We start from the raw sequence: 21738 nt of genomic DNA on the forward strand, positions 1-21738 counted from the left end.
TTCAAACTGTTATAGAGGATTGTTGGGGCACGAGAAGACGGACGGCTGAAGCGCTGACCCCGAGTCCCGGAATGCTGGTTCTCACCGGGGCACAGGTGTCCCACAGGTGATGTGCTGGAGCCAAGTCCCTTGACCTACAAAGAACCCTCTAATCTCTTCTTTATTCCTATTTCCGGTTTACACTCCCTTTTAGTCATAAACAGATGTTGTTTTATCTAGATTATGTCTTTATGATGTGCTGGAGCCAAGTCCCTTGACCTACAAAGAACCCTCTAATCTCTTCTTTATTCCTATTTCCGGTTTACACTCCCTTTTAGTCATAAACAGATGTTGTTTTATCTAGATGTTATGTCTTTAGTTTGAGCAATGTGTATCTGCCCATGACTACTGTTATTCACTGCTCGTAACTGCTGTTAATCATCAAACCACTGAGATCATGCCTGTGTGTGTGGCCTTGCAACTAGTACAGAACACCCTGGGTGAGAAATAAACTTTGCCATTAGCCATCAGCTTTTGGTCATTCATTGTGTCCGCAGTCGTCTCCCCGAGTCCCCTCCTCTAGAAGGAGACCTCAACAGAGGATTAGTATAACTCCTATCAAAATCACATGAAGGGAGGGCAGGGGTATGGGGAAAAAATGAGAACCAAGACCTGTCATGTAAAGGTCCAAGATCCCAATGATGAATGTAACTGTACTGTATACCTAAAATGTACCAATAAACTCAATCAGGAAAAAAAAATCACATGGGCATTTTATGTTGATATAGACAAGACTATTCTAAAATTCATATGGAAAGCCAAAGGGACTGAAATAGAAAAATACAGTTTTTTTAAGCGAGGAACAGTGTTGGTGACGCCAGCTGACTTGATTTCATCACTGTTAGGAAGCTACAGCATTCAAGATTGTATGGTATGGGTGGGGGAAGTATAGATCAATGGGTTAGAATACAGAACCCAAAAAGAACTATGCAAATATGACCAAATGACATTCCACAAAGGAGCAAAGGCAGCTGAGTAGAGAGGCAGGCAGTGGAACCACTGAGCCAAACAAACCCCAGCCAGCAATTCAGTAGAAAAAAGATAACTTTTCAACAAATGGTGCTGGAACAACTGAACATTCATAATTAAGAAAGGATAAACTTAGACTTAAACCTCATACTTTACACCAAAATGAACTCAAAGTAGATGACAGAATTAAACAGAAAATGTAAAGTTAAACAATCTTCACTATTTAGAACTAGGCAAAATGTTCTTAGATGTGACGTAAAAACTGTAATCCATAAAATGAAAAATTACTAAATTGGGCTTTTTGAAAATTAACTTTTTTCTGTTAAAAAGACACTTAAAAAATGACTGGGAGGAAGATTTCCTTACTATGTATTAGACCAAGACTAATATCTAGCACACAGGAGGAACTCTCAGTATTCAATAGTAAAACCATAACAAATATCCCAACTAGAAAATAGCCAAAATGTATCCAAACATGACCATTTCACTATAGAAGATGGCAAATAAGCAGGTGAAAAGCTATCCAACATCTTTAGCGATCTGGGAAACACTAATCAAAAGCACCACAATATATTACTCTGTTACACCTACCAGCACAGCTGACACACATCACCCAATACTGGTGAGGACACAGAAACTGAGCACTCATCAGCTGCTGCTGGGAATGTAAAATGACAAGGCTGCTCCAGAAAATAGGCAGTTTGGCAGTTTCTTTAATTCCTAAAATGCAACTACCCTAATCCAGTGTACACCTAGACAATGATTTCGGACCAATGAAACATCATGCTCAAAAACCCTTGCATGAATTTTTTTTAGCAACATTACTCAAAATAGCTCCAAACCAGAAACCAAGAAACTGTGGTAATTACATCATGGAATATAATACAACAACACAAAGCAAGGAATTTCTGATGCATGCAACAGCCTGGATGAGTCAGAAATACGTCGAGCAAAAAAATATCAAATAGTTTCCTGGAGGAAAGAAGAAGCAAGGAGCACTATTTGAAGGGAGTGCATCCTTGCTGACACCTTCATTTCCAGAGCTGTGAGAAAATCATGTTTTGTGGCTTTCAGCCACCAAGTCCGTAGCAGTATTCCAGCAACCAGGGGAACTTGGTGAAACTCCAGACCATCAGGTTCTGCCCAGATGTCCTGGGTCAGAATCGGTATTAAAACAACATCCCCAGCAGATGAGACTGCAATTAAATGAGCAGAACTGAAAGAAATTACATGTATGTAGTTCTTAAAACTTACACCAAGGGCTTTGTGCTACATGAGAAGCATTTGCAATTACCTACAGTGTAAGTAAGAAGGGTACACAGTGGAAGATTTATACATTTGTGTGTGTGTGCTCAATGTCTGGATGGAAATAACACAAACTGTTTACAGTGAAGGACTGTGATTCATTCCCCTCTCCTACTTACACTTTGTTCTCGATACTTACTTTAGTATCATTTATTTTTTGTTTTACAGTGAAGGACTGTGATTCATTCCCCTCTCCTACTTACACTTTGTTCTCGATACTTACTTTAGTATCATTTATTTTATGATAACTGTAATATGTACGTGGAGTGTGGTGCTGGGCAATGAACCCAGGGCCTTTGCACTGAGCCACAACCCTAGCCTTGTTAAAACTTTTGTTTGAGATAGTATCTTGCTAAGTTGCCCAGACTGTGCTCAAATTTACAGTGCTCCTGGCTTTGCCTTTGAGTGCTGGGATTACCATTGTGTGCCACCTCATCTGGCTGATAAATTTTAATGCCTAAGGCCAATATCAGCTTACACAAGAATCAACTTATGGGTGGTAGTATCTGCTCACCACTCTCATAGGACCACAAGTTGTTTGGTGGAAAGAAATAATGCATGACAGCCAATCCAGGCTCATAAACCACCAGGTGTTTTAGAAGCCTGCTTAGTTTCAGCCAGTTCAACCACTCTCAAGAAGAACAACATAAAATTGCAGTCTAGTGGAGTCTCTGGAAGAAACACCCAAATAACATAAAAAAAATTTGGAGGTAGTCAAGCAGGCGGGGTGGCCATACATCCTGCAGTCCAAAGCCTTTCAGTCGAAATTTGATGCAGGATGCAGGTCTGGCCAGTGGAGCCCAGGAAACACTGTCCTTGGTGTGCAGGTGGTTGGCTGTGTACGTGAAGAGCCTGCCCTGGGCACAGCATTGCATGTATCTTTGCAGCAAGCCCACTTTTCCAGCACACAAAATGGGCACCCACATCAACTGACTGTTCATCCTGAGGCAGCTGTTGAATTCCTTGCTTCCTCCATTTTTCTTACTGAAGGCAGACATTCTAGACATTATATTCTTGCAAACAGAATCAAGAAAACACCACTACATTCTCAGAGGTTCCAAGAGATAATGTTTCTCACATATCTGAAGGCAGCAATATGCTTTACTCAACCCCAAAGTTAACTTTTCAAATACTACAAGCCAATTTTTTCATTCCTACCTTACAGTAAGTACATTCTACGTAACTCTTCAGCTCATCTTCAGAGTCTTTATTGCTCCAATTCAGGTTATCATTTTAATTCTTAGCTCTCACTATTGGCCTCTGTGGCCAGTTCAACCTTTCCTCTGTGGCTACACTAGCTTTGTGAAATAGTTAGAAGTTCAGGCTCCCTTGACCTCATCCACTAGACGCCAGAAGCCAGTACTTTTTCCCTAGCAGCTGTGAGAACCAATATATATATCTCCTGACATTATAAATGTCTTCAGGGGATAATAATGCTCAGTTGAGAGCCACTGCTGTAACACAGGGAAGGGGGATCCAGACGGATCCTGAGAGATAATGGAACTCTCCCTTAGCTTCGAGGGTTTACTGGCTTACAAACTCAAAGAATGATAGCCACCCATTCAGCTTCCTATTACCACCTTTGAGGAATTATCCAAGCATGAGGAATTTCAGGTAAAAAAGGCTAGAAGAGGCCTGACACCTCAACTGAAAAGAGTGCTGGTGTAATATGGCCATGTTTTCAGAAATTGAAGGTGGAATTCTGAAGGCTGAAGCCAATGGCTAGTTACTCAATAGCATATCTGAGAAAATCTTGTTGTTCAGCTGGTGGGCAAGCAGACTGTACTGCTGGCCTAAACTGCTCCAAAAATATGCCCTCCAGCCTTAATTCCTATAGTCCAGAGTTAGAAGTCTACCTGGAGAGCTACCCCACACAGAAGAATCCAGAGGCCATCAGTAGTTTCACAATAACTCCAATGAGAGCAACCCTGTATACTTTTCCCCCTTCCCCAACAGAAATATGCAGGAATGCAAAGAACCTTTCTGTACCTGGAAGTCCTATCTGATGCCACCTTCCATATTTCTTCTGTCACATCAGTTGCTCAGTTCCACCAATTCCACCACCCACAAGTCTCTCAAGCTGTCCTACTTCTTCCCACCCATTTCCCTGCTGGACGATTACAGAAACCTCATTAGTCCCCTTCCACACTCTGGCCTCTTAAACCAGACAGAACACAATCCTCCAAAGCACAAATCTCACTTCCTTCTTCCTGCTCATACTTCTCCACGTACTTTCCAATGTGCTTACAGTGAATTCCAAACACCTGCAAGCTTTTGTGTCATCTAAAGCAAGATCTGATGTAAGGGATGCAGGTGAGGAAACAGAACAGTGTTCAGGTGTACATGCCCGTATATGCAGGGTTTGGTACTAAGGGAGTTTAAGCAGCCCAAAGCACTATTAATACAAATTACATCAAAACAGCCACTGAAATGTCAGGACCCGGACCATGGAAGCTCAGAATCAACCTCTAGTTTCTCTGTGCGTATCTACTGTGCCCTTCCCTGAGATAATCAGAGGGAACTAGGCCAAGGCTATTTTAAATCTAGCAGGGGTGAGTGAGAAAGAATACCTACAAAGGAATTTTCTTTTTCAGAAAGTATTTTATATTTGTACAGATGCTGTTACTCCTAATATACAACACAACTCTTACCATTGTCAAAATATGTGTAACATACTTGTTCTATCTCTGTAAGGTGAGAGGAATGCTGTACACAGTGATATATGCAAGACAAATGAACTAGCAAGAAATGTAGCCATATGTTAATAGGAATGTCTCCAGATGACGAGGTAAAAGATCATTAATCTGATTCTCAATACTTTCATGTGATTTCTACCAATAATGAAATTTTTTAAAGATCCTAAAGATTACTGTTTAAAAAGTCCAGATTAAAAAAATGATAAAAAAATAAAAATTCCAGATAGGTAGACAGATTATGATAGATAGATAGATAAAGGTACAGACACAGAACACATGTCAAAGGTAGCATCAAGCTGGTTTAGAAAAGAAAGATTTATTGCCTGCTCTTGTTCTTGTCAGTTGCAGGTCTATGTGCTCAGACAACAGCCCCAGAATGAAAAAGTTACTTCCACCATTAATCACTCTTACCATTTCTCTAACACACACACACACACACACACACACACACACACACACACACACACACCTGAGAACATGCAAATTTCCAGTACAAATGTTGGTGGTTAAGGAATATCAGAGTGTGTGTACAGCGAGATGACCACTGGCCCTAAAACAAACCTAAACAAAGGGAGAACAGCGGTGTTGAACTATAACAGCCTTTAATATTCAGGGAAGAGTTTCCCTGTCAGCACCTCTAAATCCAAAATTCCATGAATATCAGAAGCTTCAAATTCAAATCTTCATCCAGTATACTATTCAGTCTTTTACTGTGTACTAGTGACGCATGAGTAGCAAGTATTTTTTGTACCGAACAGTATCTTTTTCATTAGAGGTATCACAGGATGGGTAGGTATGTAACCATTTGCCAAATTTGATTTCTTCCTCTACTGACTCAAAATATACGGTAAAAATCTTGGTAGAGGAATGAAAGGAACAACAGTATGGAGTGCAATGATGGCTCTGTCTTCTTCAGCCTACTGCATTTCTCTTTAAGTTTAAATTTAAATTCTTAGTGCCATGCCTCCAAAGTGAGAATACAAGCTACCTCGACTTTATTGCCCAGCTATCACACAAATGTAAAACTTGTATGTATTGCATATGTAACAATTATATGTACTTTGCAATTGTCAAATAAAGTAACTTGTGTAAAAATGCCTCTTGCAATCATCAATTTCAAAAGGTGAGAATTATCTCCTGCCTTGGATGGGCAAGCCCAGTTGCAATCATTATAGAAGCCTTTGTAAGCTCTGTCTTTTTACCAGTGTGAAAGGCAGTGCTGTGGAGCATATGTCTCATTCAACCTCCCAACATTCCAGCAGTGTGACTGCTAGGGACATAGTATAAGGAGAGGAAAATAGCATCTCACAACCTGCAGTCCCAGATGGCACTGGAATCCAGTTCACTATAAATCCATAAATGCTTAAAAAGCATATAAAACAACATGCTAATTAAAAGGAAAAAAATCCACATCCAGCTGCACGTAGCTTAGCAGAGATTATTACCTATGCAGTCAACTGTGACTTCTGTAATATAACCAAGTCAAAATACAGAAAACACAGATGATAAAACAAAGCTCTTCTGTTCCTCCTTCCACTGATGGTACAATGGAATTTATACAGATTATTGCAAAGAATTTCTCCACTTTGCTCAGTTTCACCCACAGAGATGCTGAGTTGTCACCATTCCCCACCAAGATGCCTATCTTTTATCACAGGGCTGCCCTAAGTGCTAGTGCACCTCATGAAGCCAAGCCTCACCACTCTTTGAAATGGGAACTAACATTTTCTCTGTTTTAGAGGCAAGAAATGGAAACACAGACAATTGGTAAAGTCACCCAAAGTACATACAGCTTGGTAAAATGTAAGAATGGGATCTGACCTAAAGCAGGTGACTTCCTATTTCTAGCTGTTTTCATACTTTTAATGAAAATTAACTCGGGAAGATTTTCAGTATCTTCTCAAGTAATAAATACACCTTCAACTCTCTAGAGTACAGAGACATTAGAGCTACCTAGGCACAAAAATGTGACTCTCCTGGATAGCCATTCCAGATTTCAGTTTTTTAATAAAAATATAATTTTTTAATGTCACCAAATCTACACCAGAAGAAAAATACAGTTTCACAAAGGCTAAATTAAAAAAATTACCAAGCAAATTTTAGGTTATATATTGATCTTCCTCTTAATCAAAAGATAGAGAATTTAAAACCATCTGAACGCTCCTATGCCTGGGATGCAGGCTGCAGTAACACTTACTAGGCAAGCATCTATACCACCTGTGTTTCTGGGCTGGTCTCCGAGAATACTTCCTATTAGAAGTGAGGAGAAAAACACAGTCAGCATTCAAAGGGTTTTTCACAGACAGAGCTAAATCTTGTATGCCAAACCATCATTAAACACATAACAATATATCTTTTGGGCATTTTTCAATTCCAAATTAAAGATACATAAAATATTACAGACTATAAAAAAGGTTAATGGAATTAAGACAATTATCAAGGGGAAAAGGAGACTTGGATCTTTTAATATAAACTTCTCTGTCAGGGGAAGGAAGGTAAAGAAAAGCCATCCATGAAAGATGAGGTTAAAGGGAATCTGGGCTGGGGCTGTCACTCAGTACCTGCCTAGCATGCATGAAGCCCTGGGTTTCATGTGTAGCACAACAATGAAAGAAAAAGAAAAGAAGAGAAGAGGGGAGAGGAGGGGGGAAGGGGGGATCTGCTGTGCTTCACCTAACATAGGATATATAAGGAATTATCAAAAAAGAAACAAACAAAAAATCCACTCAGTTATCTGACTTTAGGTGCCTGTGACAGCACTCACCTATAATGCCATCATCTCATGGGGAAATGAGAGAAAGGCAAATTCAAGCCGCACCTGAAAATTTAACAAGGCCCTGTTTTAAAGTAAAAAATAAAAAAGTTTGGAAATTTATATTGGTGAGAAGGCCCTGGGTTCAACCCTCAGTACTGAAGGGGGAAAAAAAAACCCAAACAGAAAACAATGATGATAATGAGAATAGGGATAATGATATCAATAGTTAATATTTATGGAATGCCAACTATGCGCCAAGTAACCAGCCAAGAATTATACAACTACCTTCAATCCCAACATCTGTAGGAGCTAAGTACTGTACAATTACTAGGTACTGTATAATTACTAGACCCCCCAGGATCTCCTGAATTGCACAGGCTGGCCTTGAATTTGGTTGGAATCCTTTTACCTCTGCCTCCAAGGTATTTAGGATTACAGGCAAGCACCACCCTGGAGACTACAGATAAGCACTATTCTTATCCCCAATTTAAAGATAAGGAAGTAGAGGCTGAGGAAGGTAAGGATCTTGCTCAAGGAAATAGAGTAAAGGGGTGCTGGGATTCAACCCACTCCAGACTATGTTGATATTGTCTCCCAGGTAAATTTGCCTTTGAATTAAGTGAGAAGGGAAAAGTGCCTCTATTTTGTTTACACAACAGCCAGCAACCTACAAAGCCATAGGCTGCTTAAGAGGTAAACTGGATCCCCAAGCAATGGGGAAAGGCTGTTAATTCCATCCTGCTTCTACTACTTGGCTGAACTCCGGCTTTTATTAAAATCTCTATTTGGCTATGTTCTAATTATCCTGGTCCTTTGTGTGGCCAAAGGCTGGTAACAATGAAAGTTATTCCCAAGTTTGGCAGTGAAGGCTGATAGAAATCATAACGCCTTACATAATCACCGCCCCCCAGGACACCATAGTGCTTGGACTACTATAGGCAGCTGAGTTAAACAGAAATATTATAGGCAGTCAGATAGGGTTAGGTCCTTGAGAGAGTCAGGACAAAGGTGAAACTGCAGCCAGAGATATATCAGTTAGAAACCAGGCCTGGAGATAAAGACAAGATGAGTGGACAGAGCTGCATACTTTCTCAAAGAACAAACAATGGGCCTAAGGAAGTCTAGATAGACATCAGCTACTCTGGCTGGTGACCAGAGAGACCTCTGGACCCATCACTAGGAGAATCTTTGTTCTTTCCAAGCACACTTGTTATGTGACTTTTTTCCCAAATGGACACCATTACCTATGTGTCTATACTTATAACCTTACTGGTTGATCGTGGTTGTGGCCCAAGGTGCACCTATGTGGGATTCACCTCATAAAACTCATCTGTAAAGTAGGGTCCCTGGCAATCTACTTGGGACCGCTCCTGCCAGTCAGGAGCGTTCCTATCAACAAATGTCTTCCTACTCTTAATCTCTGTTGTTCCTAGAATTCATTCTTCGATTTTTTAGAGAATAGCAGCTCAGCATATCATACAGCTAACAAGTTAGGAGATGTAACATTTCATATTTCATCTCCAATATTATTTCCTATATCAGGACCTCATTAAGTGTTGAGCCTGTTATTAAATACTAGGTGATATTTCAAAGGTCCAGTGTATTCTCAGAGTATAATCTCTTCATTTGCTGTAGTAGAGTAACAATACTTCCCTAAGAGAGTCACTGTGAATTGGAATAATGCATGTGAAACCCTGCATACAATGTCTGGTATAATTACCAATGAATCATTCAGTGTACACAGAGTAAATAGTTTGGGATTTAACATTAATTCAATTTCTAAACTCCCAATTTGCCCCCCATCACATGTTCCCTGAGAAAAGAGATTCAATGCTGAAAAGAAAAATTTGTACAGAAAAGATGCAATGAGGCAGTGTGGGGGCACAGGCCTATAATCCCACCATTCAAGAGCCTGAAGCAAAAGGATTGCCAGGTGTTCAAAGTAGCCTGGGCTACATAGTGAGTTCAAGGCTAGCTTGAACTATACAGTGAAACCTTGCCTCTCCTTCCCCAAAAAAGAAGATAGGACGAGGTAATGGTTAAAATTCATCAATTTTATTTTTGACTCAAAAATCACTGAAAACACTTCCACCTAGGATCTAGGTGTTTATAGTTCTCCTTATTATCATATCTGTTGAGCTTAATGGTGACATGTTAGATGAAACATGAACATGTCATGTAGGGCTAAAAGCTCCAGTTTACTATTCAATTAAAACCTAATAATAACACAAAATGTTGCTATTTTAACAGTCCAGTTTTATTTTTTTAAAGATTTTTCAATGATTTTTTAACACAATATATAATCCCCAAGGTTCTAGTTGCTATTAAGTAAATTAGGACACCCCACTAATGAATTATATAGGGCTTATCCTCAAATGTAAACATGAGTCTTCCTCACCTAAGGGTTGGTTAAAGTACAGACTCTGCCTCAGCACCTCAGGCCAGGCCTGAGCTTCTGCCTGTCACACAAGCTGTCAAGGACCACTCTGAGGAGCATGGCTGTGAGATAGGAGTCATCTTGTCTCCCGCCCATGCTCCTTTTTTAAGTCATCATGGAATTTTTCATCACACTTTTTCCCCTACTCCCTGAGTGGAAATTGTGCCCAGTCTGAGGGTGTGCTTGGCCTGCACTTTGACATACCCACCTGCGGATGAAGTAAGATACAATGGAAATTAGACATCAAGTAGACTTTGTATTCATACTTCTATTCCTTCTGATTAGTAATAGTTTCTCCCGGTTTTACACGCTGCCAATAATTGCCAGGCAAGTCCTATTTTTAATTCCAATTTCAGAGAAGAGAAAGTGAGGCTCAACTAAAGTAAGCAGCTACTTCAAGGTCACCCAGATGGAAGTACAGAGTCTGACTCCCAAGTCCATACCTTAAAAACTATCATGACATGCAACTATTCCAGAATACCCAATGCTCTTTCTAGAGAAAAGGTTACTGAACCACTCTTTGTGTCACAGTGATGTTGTCCTTGTGGAAGGCTTTCCTCATGTCTAACTCCTCAAGTGCCTGAATGGAGAAGGAACAGGCTTCCAGATATTGGTTGCAGTCTCTCCCTACACGTGATCAAGCTTGTGGAGGTTTATAATATGTCCAGAACGATACTGAGAAAACAATTAGTTGTTCTCATAGAAAATACTCAATATTCAATTTATCTCACATTTACAAAGACTCTTAACTTTGTCAGCTGATACACGGTATAGGCAAATACAAAATGGAAAGGTATAATGTCAACCTCCAAAAGAATCCAACATTTTCAGTAAGAATTTGATCTACTGAGTCAAAAATTTTCTACAAATATTCAGGCAATAGCCACTACATGTCATACACTCTAGAGAACTAAGGCCACAAGGGTAAAGATGTCTGACATGGGACTCACACACTCCCAGGTTTATATTCCACCAGTACAGAGATGAACCAGATAATACAAAAAACCACAGTGGTGAGCACTACCAGGGTCAAGTACAAATGCACTTGAGATCTGGCCTTGCCTAGGAACACAAGACAATATATCCCCAGAAAACTCAGATGAGGTTAAAATAATTATGTGAACATCCATAGTCATTAACCACTTTTTGTTTTTGTTCTAGCTACAAGAAGTGACTTTTTGCTGACAATTCTGAAATCAATGCATTCATTGGGAACAAAAAATTACTGTCTTTTGAAAAAATTTCCAGGTTTCATTAGGGGAAAATGGGCCAGACTTCTCCTTTTATCATATGATTACTTCAAACCACGGTTAAAATCACAGTAAGCTGGAATGTCAGAAAGTTTTTTGACATCTGTCTTCTAATGACTCTTTTCACTTTCAGATTAAACAAATTTTGTTATAATGAAACAAGATGAACAGGGACATTATCTCCGTGGGAGGTCTCAATGCCTAGTCTCTCATAATAAGCTATTACTGCCCTTTGGAATCATCTACCCTATGCCAAAGGACCAATTACTACTAGAATCCTAATTCCGGGAAAAGAAATTGGTAGAGAAAAAAGCATCAAGTTCAAACAAAATACATTCATCAAGCTGGCACCTCATAGGCACATCAAACAAAACACTAAATTATGCCCCAGGATTCCAACATGAACACACAGCTCCTGAAGTAAATTAGGCATCCTTCAGGACACAAAACCATCTTTATTGACAGAGGGTTAGAGATCCAGAAAATAAAAGCTAAGCTGAAAGTCCCAAATGTATATCCTTATGCAGATTTGCCAAAAGAATGGTCTACACATAGATTAACGGTGAATGTGAACTCTCAGAGTGTAGAGCTAGTTAGTCTTTTGGATGACTAGTCAAAAAATTTAGAAAGATGTACCCAAACTACACTAGTTTGGGCATGCAAACTACAACTTAGAAAGAGTGAGGAGAAAAGTAAATATCAAGCAATACATTTATTATCATATATAAATCACAGAATACATAATTTCCTGTCAACAAAATGAATTCTGTATATTGTTTTGGAAGTAGTATCTTAATAAAAACTAGAAGCCAATTTTGTGATTGAACCAGGACAAATTCAATGGCAAGAAGCTAATTAAAATGACATTTATATTTTCAGAACTACTGAGGTAAGGGATGGGGGCTTTCACTCATGCACAACAAGGCTGAAATTCCTGTGTCTCCCTGCTGGGTAGCTCTGATGCTCCAGTGGACATGTGTGACCATCCCACTCGGCGGCATGCAACAGTTGCAGCAGGTGGTTCAAGCCAGGGGAACATGTCAATTGCATTACTTTCTGTAGAAACTACTCAACTCTGCTATTGTAAGCAAAGGCAGCCAGAGACTAAATGAAATCAGGGACAGAGCTATGTTTCAATAAAACCTCATTTATAAAATCAGGCAAACAACAGGATTTGGCAGACCCCTGTTCTTTTAAATAGTGGCTAAATTGATATTCTCTCAAATTTTATGTATGCTTTTAAAGTCTACACAATAAAATACTGGAATCAATACGGCTATGAATTATCTATAGGCTTTGACTATTATGCAAAAGTTTGTTTATCAGTTTAAAATTTTTGCATTTCCACAAGAAGATATTCCCACATATGTAACAGAACTGTCACGGCGTTGGCCAATTGCTATAAAAACTCCCAAGTCTTCCTCTCACTCTCCGGCAGATGCACTGTCACCAGTCCTTACTGCGTACAGAGAGTCTAACAGGGAACCAGTCCACAGACAACACTGAGCACCACTTATCCTATCCTTTATGCTTGAAATACAGTCCAATTAGCATCTTAAAATGAACGAAATTAAGTGGTAGAACACACACTTTGTATGATGAAGGCCTTCGATTCAATACTCTCAGCCAAAACATTTTTTAAAAGCAGAGTGGAGAAGTCAACGCTGAATCGTAAAATCCAGAGAGCAAATCTGATCTACAGAAATTCCAAAGCAGAGGGCTGAGTGCATTTGTAGGCTCTTTTGTTCAGGAGGTGTCTCTGAGGCCACAGGGTAGCCACTCATAGGCCAGGGCTTAGGACAAGGACTTCTCTCAGTGCTGCTCCAGGGAGCTTGCAGGTTCTGGTTCTTCACCCCTGTCACTGCTGACCTTTCTGGCCAGAGAGCTTGTAGCTGTGGGATCTGTACCCCTGGCCTCCACTTACCTGATGGACTATCAATTATAGCTTCTCAGTCTAGAACCTTTCCTGAGTTATGACAACCAAAAATGTCCCCAGATACTGAAAAGTGTCTCCTGAGAACTCAAATCACTATCATCCACTGCCATAGAGCAAAAGATTGAATGGCCATCAACAAGAAATACAATATGCTAAGTGGTATGGGTAGAGCTTTAACTCCAAAATGTTAAATCCTCATGCAAAAATCATGTCCATTAAAATTTGCATATCCTAAGTGACAGTTACAATCATGACAAACGACATCTGTACGGCTCTACAGCACCAGAACAGCTCCCAACTGCACTGGCTACAGAGCTGACCAAATTATGTTATCTGTGATATTTCATGGGAATGCTCAACAGTGCTGCCACGTAATACTACAGGATACACTGAGCAGAATAGAAAACAAAGAAGATGAAGCCATTTGTATATGGTAGCCCAGGAAAACAGAGTACATAAGCTTACTTTCTCCAATTCTAACATCATTACCAGTATCACCAACAGCACAAAGGGAAGAACATCCATGCATTCATTCATGTATATAAAGTGTGGTTCTAAAATCATTATCCTCGTTAATGTTCATAACAACCCTGTGATAATGCCACATTTTTTCAGATGTAAAAACTGAGGCTAAGAGAAATTAAAGGCTCATATGGAGCCACAATGCTATAAATGGAAAGGGAGTGTGTAGATTTCAATTGCAGTTTCTCAATCCACACTGACACGGAAAAATGTAGTCCATGGATTCTGCCATTAAATTTTATTTGCACCTTCAAAAGTAATATTCATGACATTTTCATGCTCATTCACAGACATGTACAAAGCAGTGAAAAATTTTAATCACCAATGTGTATGTTCTCAGCTGGCTTCTAAGAAGACAACATTCTGTCTTATTTCCGTGCTCACCCATTTTTCGACATCTATTTAGTGACATATTTTCACATTCTTTGTGCTTTTATTGGTGATTTCTCTGTTTAAGAAGCACAAAGTTGTGGTGTGCCTTACAAAGAGTACATGGGTGGTGAATAAGCTTCATTCAGTGTCCTTATAGTGCAGCTGACTGAGTTCAATGTTGACAAATGAACACCCACCTGTGTCCTGAGAAAGGGAGAGGAAATTCACCAATCTGAGGCCATGCATGCCACAGGTTGCTAAAGCCATTCCTATAGTGCATGACAAAGTAATGAAAATGATATAAAATGGGCTCAAATTGAGGATTTGTGAGAGGACAACAAATACACAAATATAATGGGTATTATTGTATGTCTGAAAGCCAAAGAAATTGACAGTCATGCTATCCAGGACAAGAAAATGTTGAACTTCTTCCAGTAGCTTTTTTATTATACAAAACACAGCAAAGATGATTTGCAAGAAATACATATTAAAATAGAAGCATACACAGTAAAACGAGGTAGTATATTGGCTAGATGATGACAATGTGACCAGAGGCTTACAGGAAGCTACTCCTGCACTTCTTTTGGGAGAAGTGGCTCAGAGTTTGCTACTGTAGTGTTATGGTGACTTTATGGAACCTGGCCAGGAGGAATCACAAGCATTGTTATAACAAGCACCTAGGCCACTCTGAGAAAAACACCCATTTCTGGGCTTCAGCTCACTGTTTCTGAATTAAAATGCTCAACAGTGGTATCCAGAAATCTGAATGCTTTAAAAGCTATTCATCCACAAACTTGTGTTTTATGAATCACTGGTACATCATCCTTCCTATCAAAACTTTAATAAAACCACTCTTCCTAGCTTTTCACATCACTATAAATTTGGTTTACATGCTATAGAGATGGCCCTATGGTTATAAATTTATATAGGGCTCATGGCCTATACCTTTTATTTTAGGAAGCAACTTACATAAATCCTTGAAAAACTTCAAATAGCTTTCACATGATCATTTAAAAAGTACTCTGATCCAAAATTCTAGCCAGAAGCCCACCTACTCAGGCAGAAGTGCCTTGCCATGCATAAACTGACAGACTGCTGTGGGTCAGAGCCATAGCAAGGGTTTGCCTTCTGTTCCACACACGTCCTATTTCTTCGGACTTCCCATGTATGCACGTGGGTTCATCTTGTGCCAGAACATGTCAATACCAGAACAATGTCCAAAAGGCACTGACATGACAACTATAAATGACCTACAAATATACTGCCTTTAAAGAAAAATGGTTGACTCTTACTGTTGGTAGATTGGAGGGTCATCTCCATTTCCCCAAATTCTTTCCTATTACCAAACTCCCCAGTGAGCGTTCCACTGAACATAAGTCTCACGTTCTGAGAAGAAAGAATTTTGTGGAAGACAGACAACACTAGATATAGTACAACTTCATAGTGATTCAGTCCTATGGCACAAGTAATGCTTCCAGAAACCGTGAAGAGTATGAAACACGTCTAATATGTTTCAGGGAGAATTTCTCAGACTTCTCTGCCCATGGATTTCTTTTAAACACCTATACATTTCAGGGGACAATGTACTGGAATTTTCAGAGAGGGCACCGAGAACAACCTAACAAGCCCTCACCCCTCATCCTACTGACACTGTGAAAGAGCATCTATCACTTTTCAGGCAGCCAACCTTGGACCCTTCAGAAATTCAGCAGCTGGAGCACGCTACTGCACAACCACAGTCCAGGTCCACTGTTAGGAAGAAGCTAGCATTGGACTTCACTCCCATTTTCATTATAGAATCCATCCCAAACCAGACAGTCTGACTCAGGCTGAACCTGTAGGTATACCTACAATTATTGCACTGGGAGAGGAGAACATGAAAAAAGAACACAAGTTTTCTTTTGTGGACAAAAAGTGGCAGTGTCCTGTGTATTCACAGTGACTGGAAATGACATTTATTTGCCTAACATGGGAATGGGGGGTGGGGTGGGAAAGAGGAATTTTGAATCAAGATGTTTTCATTCTCAAAAGGAATTAACTCAAATCATTTGGTGACATCCGGTGGGTCCACTGAAGCAGAGAGCATTGGACTAGATCTTGGGGAACAATTCAGAAGTGAGCACAGGGTCTAGAGTTGAAGGGGTATGTGACAGAATGGGCCAGCACAAGAGGGAGGCTTCAGCGAGCTTTAAACAGGATGAAAAGATGTAATGCAGCAAAGAATTTGGCTCATCAGAATTCCATAATGGCCGATTCCTGTGAGAAAAGCAGCCAGAAGGTAAAACTTAATTATGTTTTCTGAAGCCATTGGAGACATTACTGCCTGCAGAACATGATACGTGCTTGGCACAGGCTGGAGAAGGAAGGTTACATGTGGGAGAAAAGAGAGAGCCCAGGAGAATGAGTGTCTTCCAAAGAGGAATTCTGGACTCTTCAAAATGAACTAATTTTTTAACACCCCTTGTATAAGTAGACTCATGAACGGGACAGTGCAAGTGATTTCATTCAAGTTTCATCATGACTGTGTTCTCCCCATATGATTTCTTTTTAACTTAAGAAAATTTTAATTGAAAAACATCAAGGGCCGGGGATTCAGCTCAGTGGTTCTGTCACCTACTTTGCAAGTGCAAGCACCAGAGTTTGATTCCCCAGTACCAAAAGAGAAAGAAAAAGAAAAGAAAAACATCAGATTTTTCTGAGAGGCACTGGAATAATGCTGAGGTGTAGAGCATGAGCTCTACTGCTGGTGTCCCCATCCCAAATCTGTCATTTACAACTTGTACAACCTTGGCTAGTTACGTAAATTACCTTTGTCGTACTTTCCTCATTTCAAAAGAGTTGATGTGGGCCCTTATGTGGCTCAGTGGCATCATGCCTGCCTGGCAAGTGCAGGGTACTGAGTTTGATCCCCGGTAGCACAAAAAAAGCATGTTTATGTGAGATTTAAAAAAGCCAGGACACTTAAAGTGCTAAGCGCAGTACCTGGCACAGTCTAACAAGCCTTTAACAGAAAGGCATGTACTGGAGCACTATCACTGGCTCGTGGGAGTCAAGTGCCAGCATTCCTTTCCAATGCCTCACTGAATGACGTCAGTCCTCCCCTGCAGAGCCAGCTGTTAAACTTTTACCAGCACAGCACCAGCATATACTACATGTAGGTACATGTCCATATGCGCACATACCTACATGTGTACATGCGTATACCATACATGCTTATGGTGAAGGTTTTTTTTTAAACATGACTCGAGCAGAGACTCATTCATTTGAATTTTTGGCTCTTATACAGGTTACAAGAAAATCTAGAGATTGCCCCCAAATCCTCACCCTGACAATACATATTGTTCCTCAACTTAAACATGTGCATCAACTTACACTGAAGTTGCATACCACTAAGCCTGAAGTATTAAAGTAAAATACATTACACTGAAAATACATTCAATCTGAAGAATTACTTGGCCTAGCCCACATTAAATGGACTCCAGACAATTATACTGGCCTATAGTTGGGTAAAAGTTAACACAAAACCCTGTTTTATAATGAGGTACTGAGTACTGCATGTAATTTACTAAATACTGCACTGACAGTGAAAAGCACAGTGGTTGTATGGTATTCTTTCAAACACTTTAAGCTGAAAGTCGTCAAGTCAAACCACAGCATGTTAGGAACCACCTACCTTAACTGAGTACCACAAGTGCGGCACAGCCCCAGAGATTCTGGGCTACAGAGGAGTACAGTGGTCGTCTGTGAGGAGTTTACAAGCTAGAAAACTTTTGTCAAAGACTCCTACTCCCCCTTCCCTGCCCCATCAGCTCTCATTCATCTTCTAGAAAATTAAAGACAGAGGAAGCAGAGATCTGGCACCAAATAGCTGGTAGGTACTACATGGCCAGGAATCACGTTTAGCAGCACTGGGACTCACCAGCGTTCACTCCCTCCCAGGAACCCATCTCCACAGCTCATGTGGACAGAGCTAGCCCCTGCCCTGAGGCTGCACAGATTTGCCCTTTGTTGCTCCTACTAGGTATACACAGAAAAAGAAGCAAGCTCACGAACAGCACAGCCCACTCACTCACATTCTCCTGCTTCTCCTGATGGAGAACCGCACACAGGTATGCGGCCTTTAGAATGGGTCTCTCTCCTCTTCCTAACTTTCTCCCTTTGGAGGATTGTCATTCACTTTTAAATGTTTTATGATGTAACAAAGCTACAAGTTATGTGCTATAGTGATGATCAGAATACCTAATATTTGCTGAGAATGACTCCTCTAATTCTCCATTTTTCACCATAACTCAAAGTATATGGTTAATATTCCCATTTTATAGGTAGAAAAACTGAGCTTCAAGAGACTCACTAACTTAACTAGGGTCATAAAGCTGGTGAGAGCTTAAATTCATTCCAGGGTTTGGAGGGCTCTATAGCCAACTCTACTGATCACTGTGAAGTGGGTGTTTCTCACCCAGGGCATTAGTGGCATTTGGGGCTTGATGACTGTGACTATACAATGCCAAGCTAACGGGCTGTTTAGCAGTACCCCTGATCTCTACTAACTAAGTACCTGGAAGAGTCCCCATTTGTGGTAATTAAAAATGTCTCTAGTTAGAACCAAACTCACCTGAACGAGCTGGCCAAATGTCCCCTGAGATTCAAAACTGCCCCTGGTTGAGGTCCACTGCTATCAACTAAGAGAAACAGAGTAGGGGAATTGCTAAAGTGGCTCTGTATTAGAAATACCTTGAGACATCTTTTAAAACAGGATTTTAAAATGTAAATACCAAGCTCTAGCTCTGACTCAGAGGATCCAAGGGTCCAGAAAGGGCTGTTTGAGTAGTCATCATCTATCTATTAATGTTGTCTTCTACAACTCCTTCTCTGTGCCTCAGAAGCCTACATAGAAACAGATGGCGGAGCCAGACTGTGTGCAGGACTCTGCCCCCACAGCTCACAGACTGGTGTGTGCAATCCCTCGGATCCCACCAAACTCCCACTGCACACAGCAGACCCATGCTTTTTTCTCACAGGGAAAATTCCCAATGATGAATGTGATCATAATGTATACCTAAAATGTACAAATAAAGTTAATTTTTAAAAAAGGTTGATTTCTACTTCACATCTAAGGGAAGTAAAAATTTCATCACAAATTAGGGATGCATTTTTCCTATTATGCAGTGTCTGCTGAATCCCTCAAGGGGGTAAAATTCCTCAAACCAGTATTGCCATAAATTAGATTCACTAGAAATCTATGACTCAAAGTGACACCGGGGTATGTGCTCCTGCCTCCAGATTCACAAAGTATTTCCATGTCAGTTAACAGTGAAATACAGAAGAAAAATCTGAGGATTATCTACACTACAGACATACAGGCTTTAGTGTGCAAATCCCAGATCATATCCTCAAATCAACAAAAAAATCATTTTATAGTAAGAAAGTACTTTGGAGAATCAGCTTTGCTAGATCTGTATAAACTTGGAAAGCTCAAAATAAGAAAAGTTCTGATGCATCAGACCAGCCACGTAAAAAGACACCATTTTTGTTTGCTTTTACCAACTGGTAGATAAATCTGAAAGTGCTATCAGTTGAGGTCATGTTCACTTTCTATGCCCTTTGAAGAAATAGAATAAAACTGTTAAAATGTGTGGGTCATTAAGGTAAAAATAACAACTACCACTCTTCATTAAGAAAAGGGAAAAGTCCTATAGATATGCTGGTGGATAGAGGGCGGGGGATAAAGGAGGAGAAGATTTCCTAGATTTCAATACCACGATACAATCCTGCTCAGAAATTGCACTTTATGGGCCGGGGATTTAGCACAGTGCTACCACCTGCCTTGAAAGCACAAGGTCCTGAGTTAGATCTCTGGTACCCTCTCCAAAATTGCATTTTATCAATTAAGTGATGGTCTGACAATGCTAAAAAATTTACTAAAAACTGATTTAGGAGGAAACAGCTTTGCTGCTATAATTCAGATCCATTCCTTTGTTACCTGTACTACAGTTACACCCTCTCAAGTGCGAGCCCTGCCAAGCATTAGAGTTAAATACTACGGAATTACAGAAGAAGGAAATCAATCATCCTAAGTGATATGTCAACAGGCCATAATAAAGTATGATGATAAGTTGTTCTCTTCTATCCCAGTGTCTCAATTCATATGCTAGGTTTGAAAAGGTGAGGGTTAAAAACTTTATTTACAAGCCAAAAAGGGTATCACACTAGCAACCACTGGCACCATCTGTTGGCAGCAGGCAGAGCAGCGACTCTTCTGCTGGGACTAGTAAGTAAGTGTCTTTGTTCACTTGACTGGAGACTCTTGAATTAACATTTTATACAAAGAAGGCATCTTTATGCTATTCAAAATGGTGTAGTACAGAAGCTCGTACATATTCCTCCCAGTGACTGAACCTTTTACACGACCAAATGCTAAATAAATTCCTAATGATCTGGGCATGAAGCATGAAGGAACCTGAATTTCTGAATTTCCTAAAGTTTCCTATTCTGTTATAAAATATAATGTGAGTTTTGTGCTATACAACAGAGAAATCCAGGTCTGTTTTATGAAAAATATTTTAAAAGTATTTGTAGTTCTGTTGCTTAACTTTTATTACCAAATATTCAGGTTAAATACCTGATTCATTTAGGTGCATGGCATATAGGACTTGCTTTCATAAAGCTCTGTTACTTATAACCTCCAGAGATCTGCTTGCCACAAGCTGAGAGCAAGAAGCAACTCAGCTCAGCTCTGCTACAGTTGGCTCTATGCCCACCAAAACCTTGGTTTCCTTATCTACAAGATAAAGCCCATAGCTCTAAGGACCTTTTGGTCTCTGACAGGCTCTAAATCAGCTGTCAGACTGCTGGCAAAGCCTCCTCCTCTCTCCATAGCTGAGCTGTAGGTGTACATTCTCATAAAATGTGAGCATGTAAAATGTAATAATGTTATTATTTCTTATTGTATAACTAACATAGTAAATATTTCAAACAGACATTTCCTACTTTGTCTATGTTACTAAAAGTTCTTGTGTTTAGGCTGGCAAAATTCTTTTTCTCCCTCACTCTCCTCATAAGTAAAATGAAGAAATGCCTTCCATGTGGGGCCACCTCTTACATAAACATGCACAGTAACTCAATAATGTAGGCTCAGCAGTCAAGGGTAGGACAAAGGGTGACAGTAACAGCAGTAGTAATGACCATATCAAAAAAGAGGTCAAAACTGATTTTAAGTAACCCAGAATTCTGCACACACAAGCCTGTAGAGTTTGCCTATTCTGACCAGCCCAACATGGAACATGAAAAATCCAGTATCAGTGAGATTAGCATGAGACCGCCTGTGAGAATTCTTGCCAAAAACTGCCAAAGGCAAGCCCTCCACTCTATTCTCCAGAACAAAACCAGTCATTGGATTTAACCCATGACCACATTTGCCCCACATTCGTAGGTACCTGTGAAACTCCACGTATGGAAGC

General features: G+C 40.1%; 1 protein-coding gene across 1 annotated transcript in view; it reads right to left on the reverse strand.

Moving 5' to 3' along the window:
- The window catches only part of Magi1 (membrane associated guanylate kinase, WW and PDZ domain containing 1), a 577911-nt gene that overhangs the window by 239954 nt on the left and 316219 nt on the right, over positions 1-21738 (reverse strand). The gene's annotated exons all lie outside the window — the stretch shown is intronic.

This window comes from Fukomys damarensis, unplaced genomic scaffold, assembly GCF_012274545.1.
Source record: "Fukomys damarensis isolate Sample0158 unplaced genomic scaffold, DMR_v1.0_HiC HiC_scaffold_28, whole genome shotgun sequence".
Taxonomy (NCBI): domain Eukaryota; kingdom Metazoa; phylum Chordata; class Mammalia; order Rodentia; family Bathyergidae; genus Fukomys; species Fukomys damarensis.